The following is a 9487-nucleotide window of genomic DNA, read 5'->3' as shown; positions in this document are numbered from 1 at the left end:
TTAATTTAAAATTTTTTACTAAAACAATTATTTAAAAACATTTTAAACCACAGAGCAAAGACAGCATAAAAGTAGTTTGGATGTCTAAACCAGAATCCTCTAAAAAATTGACAGTCTCTTAAAAATGGTATCAGTAAATCTCACACCTTTTAAGCAAATTGTAAACAATCATAAATTTATAAATGCTTTGTAATTTTTAAAATAAAATTTAAAGTTTTACTTTAAAACCATCTTGTAACCTTCTTGATCACGGTAACGAATTAATATGTCATCCCATATTTTGGGGAATGATAACTCTACTGGGTTTAATGGAGTACTCTAGCGACAACTCCTGACGGCTTAGAACTTGCTGATAACGAATTTCTTTTGAAAACTGTTAACCAAATATAATTTATAAAAAAATTGATATTTTTCTTTTTGTACAATTGTAATTTTTAAAAAGCGGCTCAGGAAGCCTCCTGTGGTAATTGTACGTTGTGCGATCTCAAAAGACCAGTATAAAGGATGCCTAAGGGAAGCTTGGATTGCTTCAACGGTAAAAATAGTTTTTTTGGCGACATTTTTCACATCGATTAAAAGTGTAGAGTTTTTTTTTTCCAGTGTAAAAACTATAAAAGAAGCTAAGTGTAAAAAACGCTACATGAAAAACTGTTTATAAATAATAAAACACTGTTGTCTCTGCCCAAGGGGAAAAGCGACTTAATTGTAAAGTGAGAATGACGCTTAATCTTATAAAAAAGATCTTATTATAATAAAGTATAGTAGAAATGGATTGTTACGTGATCTCCACCCAAATTGTCCTCAAACAGTTCATAATCGGCTATAAGATCTTCCACGACTTCTTTTTGCAAACAGACTAGGTCAACATACCAATACCAGTAATTACACACTAGTATTAAGTATAATATCTAGTAAGTTCATAATAGGGTAAGAGGTAATTATTAAAACCTACTCAGCATAAAACTAAACTTAAGAAGTAAAAAACCAAAGGCAGTAAAGTTAACAAAGTGAAAAAAGGTATTACGCAGTGAGGCCACTAAGTATAAAAGAGAGACCAATTGAAAAGAAATCATTCCACCTATGCTAATTTCCACCTTCACTTGTAACAAACGCTTTATCGCTTTTTAACTAAATATGGAAACAGACTACTTAAGCTTTTATCATTAACTGTACACTGTTGGCGCAGCCTCCAAAAAAATTGTTAGTGAATACTATAGATAATCATCCTTAATAACAATTCCTCCCCCCCCTACCCCCTGGTTGGCGTTTTAGCCTTGACGCAAGCGAAACACCTGGGAGTCTCCGTCGACCACAATTTTTTGTCGGCATACTGACGGAGGCCTAAGTAGTGGTTAAGGAGCTTTTACTCCTACTATGCAGCAAGGGAAAGCTATTGCTGCGACAAAGGACGGTTGTATGTGTTTTTCATTCAATAGTAACATATGCGTCTTCTGCTAGGAACTGTGACTACACAGCCATAGCCTCCGCACTCCAAGTGCAACAAAACAAGGTGCGAAATGGAAGTTCCTCACCGGGATCTTCGGATAGACTTCTTGAACGTCGTCTTCCAACGGAAAGTCATAATAGACCTATAGATTCGGCTAGCCAGGTACACTCACTCGGCTGATGAGCGAGCTCGCTAACGAGTGATGGGAAGAGGCAAAGTGCTAGTTTTATTTAAGTAGATGATCGTTTTAAACTTCCGCTTAGAGAAAGTATTCACGATTTAACTATAGCACCTAAATTATAACTGATAAAGGAAAAGGTAGAACTAGAACTCATTTTCGAATTACTTCGCGCCACAATCTGCGGTGTTATCTCTAGAGCGATGGGGAGTTGCTGTTTTAAAAAATTATATGCTGCTCAAATTCGCGCACATTACTTACATGTTTATAACTAGTATATTGGTTCTCGAACGTTAAATACGCGCAATCAATAAATCAAACTTTTTGTTTAGTGTGCATTACGCTGAAAAATGCACATAGCTAACAAATTAAAGAAACTGAAAAACCTGCTACTTTTTTTTTTTAAACTTCGACTAAGGAGTAACTCTGTCAGCAAAATTTTAAGTGTAGAGACGGGGACTTAACCCTTGTGAACTAACTGTTACAGGTATATAGATGAAATCGTTCGAGCACGACTACTTTTTTTTCTCTCTTTCATTTATGGTGGTTGCGTGGTGCCCCCCAGGAGCCTTAATTTGTCAAATAAATTGTAATCGTGTTGAATATTTAACCCTATATTATATCTTATAGGCTATAATATACAATCTACTATATTATATAAGTAATAGTTTATAAATATACCAACAATATCAACAAAAGGTACAGATATGGAAATCATTAAGTAAATAAGAATAGATTTAATAAATAAAAGAGCTAATTATATATAGCTCGATTCAAAAAGAAAGGGGTACACTTTTTTAATATTATACACTACCGACTAAAGTACTTAAAAAGATCAAAACATACTATACGAAAAAAAATTACCAGAAATGTCAAACAATTAAAAAAATTGTGAACACCCCCCTTATATAGTTAATTTATTACTTTTAAAAATTTGCACTTAAAAAAATTTATATTTAAATCTAAAGTTAATAGCGGCAGCCAATATAAAAATACTTGAGGTTTTTTCGTGGACTTACCACAGATTAACAAAATTAAGTAGTCTTTTTCAGATCAGTAGATAAGATACAAAGATTACTTCTGCTTTTTATACTCCCTTTTCAGTACTATAACTATTTTTTATTATTAGCGAACCACGATAATTTTAAAATGTATCAACAGAAAAGAAGGTAGTTGTATAAGAAAACTTATAAATTTTTAATTTTTTTAAAGTAACTTAAAAAGTGGGACGAGGTAAGGTATATAAGTTCAGTTCAACACAAGGACAACGGGGCTGCCGAGCTGGTGTCCGCTTGCTGCCCCTCAGGCGTAGCAAAGCCGAACTCTCTCTTACTTTATCTCCCTCAGCTCAGCTTCTGCGAAGTCGAAGAGGGCGGCGGCGTGCTGCTGGGCAGCCCTCCCTCCTTTTTTTTTTCCACCTTCCCTTTTACCACTCAGTCAAGGCCCCTCTCTCTATATCTACTTCTATTTCGCTGGAGCGGTAAAGTAAGGAGTGTAAAGTCACCTTTATTACTAAATATTCTGCAGTAACTTTTTTACCACAGAAAAGATCGTTGGACTATTAGTTATAGTAATCGACGGGCGCAACGGAATTCTTGTGGGTGTGAAGAAGACAAATATATATATATTATATTATAGGCCTAGAAATTTGTCCCCGAAGGATAATTATTATTGATTAAAAAAATAATTAGAAGTGATTTATATAAAACAATTATAGAAATGTATTTCTTTATTAAGTAAGAAGTTTATTGTAGATATAAAACAGAACAATATATGTATAACCATATTTAACTAAATAAATAAAATAATGTTTTAATCCTACTTATTTGTTTAAAAAATTTTTATACCTTAAAAACTAAAACAAAGCAAGATTTAAGATTCAAAAAAAACAGATATTTGTAAAGTAATTGTTCAAATTTTTTTTGGCCCCGCACAAAGAAATATACTTGTTTAACTTTATAACCTTAAAAATCTTAGATTCTTATTAACATTTAAGAACAAAAAAATACTCTAAAATGAAATGATGAACCGACTATATGCGTCGTTCATGATCTTTGTAATGAACGAGAATTAGGTTAAACTTAGCCGTAAAACATGGACGTTATGTATAGCGCCTAGTTTTATATACAAATCTCCTATTTAACTTAGTTGAAAGTCACCACAGGGTAACATTTAGTTGAATGAATATGAATACTTAGTTTAAAAATAAACAAATAACCACTACAGTCTTTTATACAGCGTTAAAAAAAATAGGTCATATTAAATTTATTACTAGTTTGAAACTTAATACGCGGTTACTAATGAAGTTATTCACTTCGGAAATGAATAACATTATGATTGTCCTCTACTTTTCATCAACAACAGCAAATAAAGCGAATTATGAATTCTATAAAGATTAAACTATAAACGGTTTTATATTTAAAACTGTACCTGCGTACATACCATTAAGCAGTTAAGCAAGTATGCAAACTTTTTGCAGTCGTGCTTTCAAAAATAAATCAGGGTAATACAGAAGAGTATTTATAAGATAAAAGACTTCTTTTCATTAGATTCTAGTGCAACACTGCCCCATTAACATCTTTCTTTGTTGTTTCTACCAGAGAGCTCTTCATATTAAACATAAAGATGAAAAAAAATCTAAAAAATGTTTTATCTCTATTAGTTTTATCTACACAAATAAAAATACAAATTATAATATTGGTTAAATTAAAATTTTAATCTTTGTTGGTTAGTTTTACTCGGGTTAGTGAGTTTTGCTAAAATTATGCTAAAATTATGCTAAAATTTTATTTAAAAAGAAAAATTAAAGAATTAAGTTTTGTAGGACTGAAAGTAGTACTTTGGTTTTATTAAAAAAGTCGCAAAAGCTACACTTGTCTGCAAACGTGACTTCTTACTGCATGACCATTTGTTTTTTGTTAAGATTTCTATACATTTGTTAATGTATAAAAATTTATTATTACCATTTTAACATCATCTATTCTATGTAAAAGGACGAGGAAGTTACACTTTAGCAAGCTAAAAGAATCGTTCTCCCTTAAAATATTTAACAGAAGATTTAGTATACTTGTATTTTTAATTAAAAGAAAAGATTCTTCTGCTCTTTGTCAATACGGCTAAAGTATGCTTTTTATTTTTATTTTTAAAGATGTATTCATGACTAGTGATGATAATGCGCTCTGTGGTGGCCAGGAACTCCCATCTTTTGTAAAAATAAAAGAAACATTTAAGGCATAAAATTAACAATAAAAGTTCAATTTTAGATTATTTATGGCAAAATATTTACATGTTTTTACATTTTGATTCAATTTTAAATTAAGGGATTCTACCCCTTTATTTTCCTCGTTGGACAATAGTTTTTAAAGGTACAAAAATTATGAAAAAAAAATATATTTTGTTTATATTGTATTAAGTAAAAGAAAGAGAATTTAAAAATAGTGTTTGCCATTCCATTATGTTTTTAACTATTTTAAAGTGAATACTACGTTAACCTTGACAATTCGAATAGTGGGGAAACTATATCCTACGGCTAAAATATTGTAGCGTGCTACACTTTGTAAATAGTAGTGTAACACAGGATAATAGATATTATATGTACTCTCGGTTTTATCTTGTATTACCTAAAATAATAAAGATAAGTTATCTTTTATAAACAATACATTTTTTTTTAAAAAAAAATATGTTTATTATAAATACTCGCAAGTTTTTTTTTAAAGGTTTAAATCTGAATAAGAAGAGGTTGACTTTAGCCTGGATTTTTCCAAGAAAAACTGTACTGAAGTCGCTCGTAGTCGGAGTATCCGAAACTTATATATATATTTAGTTTATTATAATTTATACATGGACTGACTATAATGATGGCAATTTTATTCTACTCATTAATTTTCTGTTTTAGCCTTTTTACTTTAAATTATTCTATGAGAGAAAGATTTCTTCATAAAATTCTATAGTAAAAAAAAAAAGTTAACTATTTCCATAGTTTGGATTCTATAATAATGTATTATATAATTTGTTTTATTATAAAAGTAACATATCAAACTCTTTTAATTTATTACATCAGCACTATGCTTTTAATTTTTAATAAAATTTTATCCAGATTATTTAAGTAGCTTCTTTAACATAAAAAAATTTACACAAATATTTATAATTGAGCTAACATATATAAATAATAAATAAATTTACATAATGTAATGAATAATATTTATTAACTGTATAGTGAACATAATAACGTTGAACATTTATAAAAATTGAAAAACATTTACATTATTAGTACCGGAATTTGGAAATCGGTGTATTGTATTATAAACATACAAATTTAAATTTTATGATAAATAATTTCATTTTTTATTGGAATTTAGTAATTTAGATCTTTATAAGAAAATATTTGCTTTTCTCTTTTGCGAAGACATTGTTTTTATAACTTATTTTTAATAAGTATTTTTTTCCTATGATATGTAAATTTAGTTTTCTTGTTTGTATTTTATTAATTCAATAAAATTTATACTATTAGAAATGCTTATATAGATCGAGGAAGTTTATTTTTTTAATAGTTTTTCCAATTTAATTATTAATATGAGCTTTACTTCTCATTGAAAATACTATTTGGAGCGAATTGACATTTATTTAACTTTTTATATAATTTTGTTTTTATCAAAATGCAAAATTAATAAGATATAGACAGCTTAAAAAAAATTTAATAGAAAATATTTTGATCTAAACTTAGTACTTTTTTTAATTTCTAAAAATTTATAAATTTTTTTTACAATTTATATAAATATAATTAAAGCAATAATTTTCATTTTTTTATTGTTATTTTTTAAAGTGTGACTCATATATACAGTATGGTTTAGGAAAGCCACTGAATTGCTCTTTTTAAATTTGCGTTCGTTAAAAAAATTGGCGAGTTAATTTTTTAAAATAGGTATATATTTTTCTTTTAAATTTATGGAATTATCAATAATTTATTTATAATAAATAACACAATTTTACTTTTTTATTTTAAAAAAAGTCACAGAACTGAATTTGTTATGAAGAATTCTAAAATCTCCAAAATAAGTTAATTTTAAAACTATAAGTTCGAAGTAACCGCAAAAACAATTATTTAAAATTTAATTGAATTTTTTTCATTTTTATTATAAAAATTATTTACTTATATTATTTTAAGCTCTTTTAGAATTTGTAAAAATTACAAAGTAAAAATGTATATCCTGTAATAATTGTTTTCATAAGTTTTATTTCTTTATAAACTTTAGACTTTTTCTAGTTACTTTTTTCAATTTATATATATGTCATAAAATATACTTTTTTTTTGATATTTTGCAAATTTCTCATTTATATATTATTATTATAAAATTAACGTTTGCTTAATATATTTTTTATTGTTTCTTTTTTGTTATTATTAGTAAAAAATACACTTTCGATTAATAACCGACATTTTTTTAAAGGTTTTTATATATTTATATATTAATAGTATAAGTATTAATTAATATTAATTTTTAACTTTTTATTGTTTGTTTATTTTATTAAAATTTTTGATATTATCACGTTAGTTAATATTTTTTTGGAAATATCTATTTTTTTCAATACTATTACTTATTAATTTTTTTTTATGTTATGAAATATATTATTATTACCACTATAAAGAAATGATATTTTGTTTTATAGTCTAAATATTTCTGAAGTTTTTTTACTATTTATAACCCTTAAAAAAGTTTTTATATATGTTTTTATTTTTTAAAGTTTGAAAATTTAAATTAGTATTGATTTTAAGATTCTTTTATATTAAATAGTAAAAAAGTTTAATTTTTCTTGTAAACTTTTATTTATTTAAAAAGATAACGTAATTATTTTCATTAAAAAAATATTATTAACCGAAAGGGCTTCAACGCAATCCAGAGAACTATGCCCTTTGTATTGCTATTAAAGGAACCTTCTATTTTGATAAATTCGAAAACCTTTATAAAACTTTTGGTTAGTAAATAATTATAATTATAATCATTATAATAAGGGTAATAATAACGATAATAATAATAATAATACTAAGAGCGATAATAACGGTAATGATAATGATTATAATAATAATGTCTTTTTAAATTCTTACGAGTTTTTCCTCTCAAGAAAAAAAAATTTCTTAGTATATCATTATCCTATATATATTTACTATTATTATCTTTATTTCTAAAGTATTTTTTTTTAATTATTAATTATTATATTTCTTATTATTATTATTTCAGTTAAAAGATCGAAGATATGAATAGTTGTAATTGGTAAGTTTATATTATGATTATTACTTTATAATTAATAAATTATTCTTTTTGCTTATTTAAGAATTTAATTTTTATACCGTTTTTTTTATTATTCGCTTTTATTATTTGTTTTGTTTTAATTTTTTTTACTAAAAGAAAGTATTATTATATCCTTTAAACATTAAAGAATCCTTTTTTATTTCAACTGCTTTGTTTTAAAGTATAAGAAAATTTTTTATTTCTTTACTGGGTTAGCTATGCGCGTTTAAACTAAATTGTCTCTATTGGTACATTAAGGATAAAAGCGCGTTCAGTTTAAAGTTAGATTGGAAGATTTGCGTATACAAACCACGTGAAACCAACTTCAATTAGAAACATGTTAATATGCGCGTGCGCGAAGCAGCGCGTAAAACCATTAATAATTCACTTGCTTCAAAGATTATAATTTTTTGGGCGTAGTGCCAGGTAGTTTAATAAAGAGTTTTACTCCTACCTCCCTTTTACTATGTATAATTAAAGCGCTATAGTTAAATCGTAAGAACTACGCGAAGTGGAGTTTAGAACGACAACTGAAAAAGTATATAATTTATTATTTTAAATTATGTTTTTTATTATTATAATAAAACTTTTGAGCGTTAAATATTTTAAATTATAATTTTTTAATAATGTAAATAAAAAATAATTTAAAGTTACAAAAGTTTTTATAACTTTTTTAAATATCTTAAAGTATTATAGTTAGTTCTAACAATAATCATAATCATAATAGTGAATATATTTATTCAAGTGAGCAGCACATTTAAAGAAAGAAAAAGGAAAAAATAAATAAAAATAATAATAACTTATTGTTATTCTTAATAAAAAAATAATTACTTTATTATTTTATCATATTATAAATAACTTTTTGTTGTTAATAAGAATTAATAATTATAATAATTTAAAACATAAAATATTCCCCATAACCGGAATTTGTTATACAAAATATAATATAATAATATGGTATAATAACAATATTCCTTATTGGTACTTTGTTTTTATAATATAATTATTATTGCACCTGTTTTATATAACAATATTTTCATACTAAAAATTATAATAATAATCATAATAATTAAAGTAATGATAATTAGAATAATGAATACTAACAATAATGATTGAAAGGATCTGCGCTCAACCCCAACAGTTTTGAAATTTTCTGCAATCAGAGTTTGACGAAAATTTTCATTAAAAAACTACGAGAGCGCCAAAACGGCAAAAGTTTTGGCGCTAAAAAAACAGTTTTTTTTTCCTTTTTTTTTATCATTATTTTTATTGTGTAAAGAATAATATCGTGATTTTTTAGTTTTTACTATTAATATTTTTTAGGATTTAATATTTAAGTAAAATTACTGTAAATTTTTTTTTAAAACAGTAATCTTTTAGAAAAGTAAAATAAAACTTTTTTTTAAAAGTATTTTAATATTTTGAATTTTTTTTGTATTATTTTCCATTATTATAATGATAATTATCTGTTTATTTTGAATATACCAGCCTTTTATTTTATTTTTTTAAATTTATAAAATTTTTAGACATTTATTATTATCGGTATAATTGTTACTATTAAGTTTACTTTTGCTACAT

General features: G+C 25.6%; 1 long non-coding RNA gene across 1 annotated transcript; it reads right to left on the bottom strand.

The window, feature by feature from the left end:
* Window positions 1–446: 446 nt before the first annotated feature.
* On the bottom strand, window positions 447–1080 carry LOC135122088 (uncharacterized). Its single transcript, XR_010279235.1, has 4 exons — window positions 1025–1080; window positions 780–889; window positions 669–728; window positions 447–608 (listed from the first exon to the last, which is right to left on the bottom strand). It is a non-coding gene; the product is annotated as an uncharacterized LOC135122088 (long non-coding RNA).
* Between the last annotated feature and the right edge of the window lie 8407 nt (window positions 1081–9487).

The sequence above is a fragment of the Zophobas morio genome, unplaced genomic scaffold (genome assembly GCF_036711695.1).
Source record: "Zophobas morio isolate AGI-343-1 ecotype UQ-CSIRO unplaced genomic scaffold, CSIRO_AGI_Zmor_V1 ptg000870l, whole genome shotgun sequence".
NCBI lineage: Eukaryota > Metazoa > Arthropoda > Insecta > Coleoptera > Tenebrionidae > Zophobas > Zophobas morio.
This window is presented reverse-complemented; position numbering and strand designations above follow the sequence as displayed.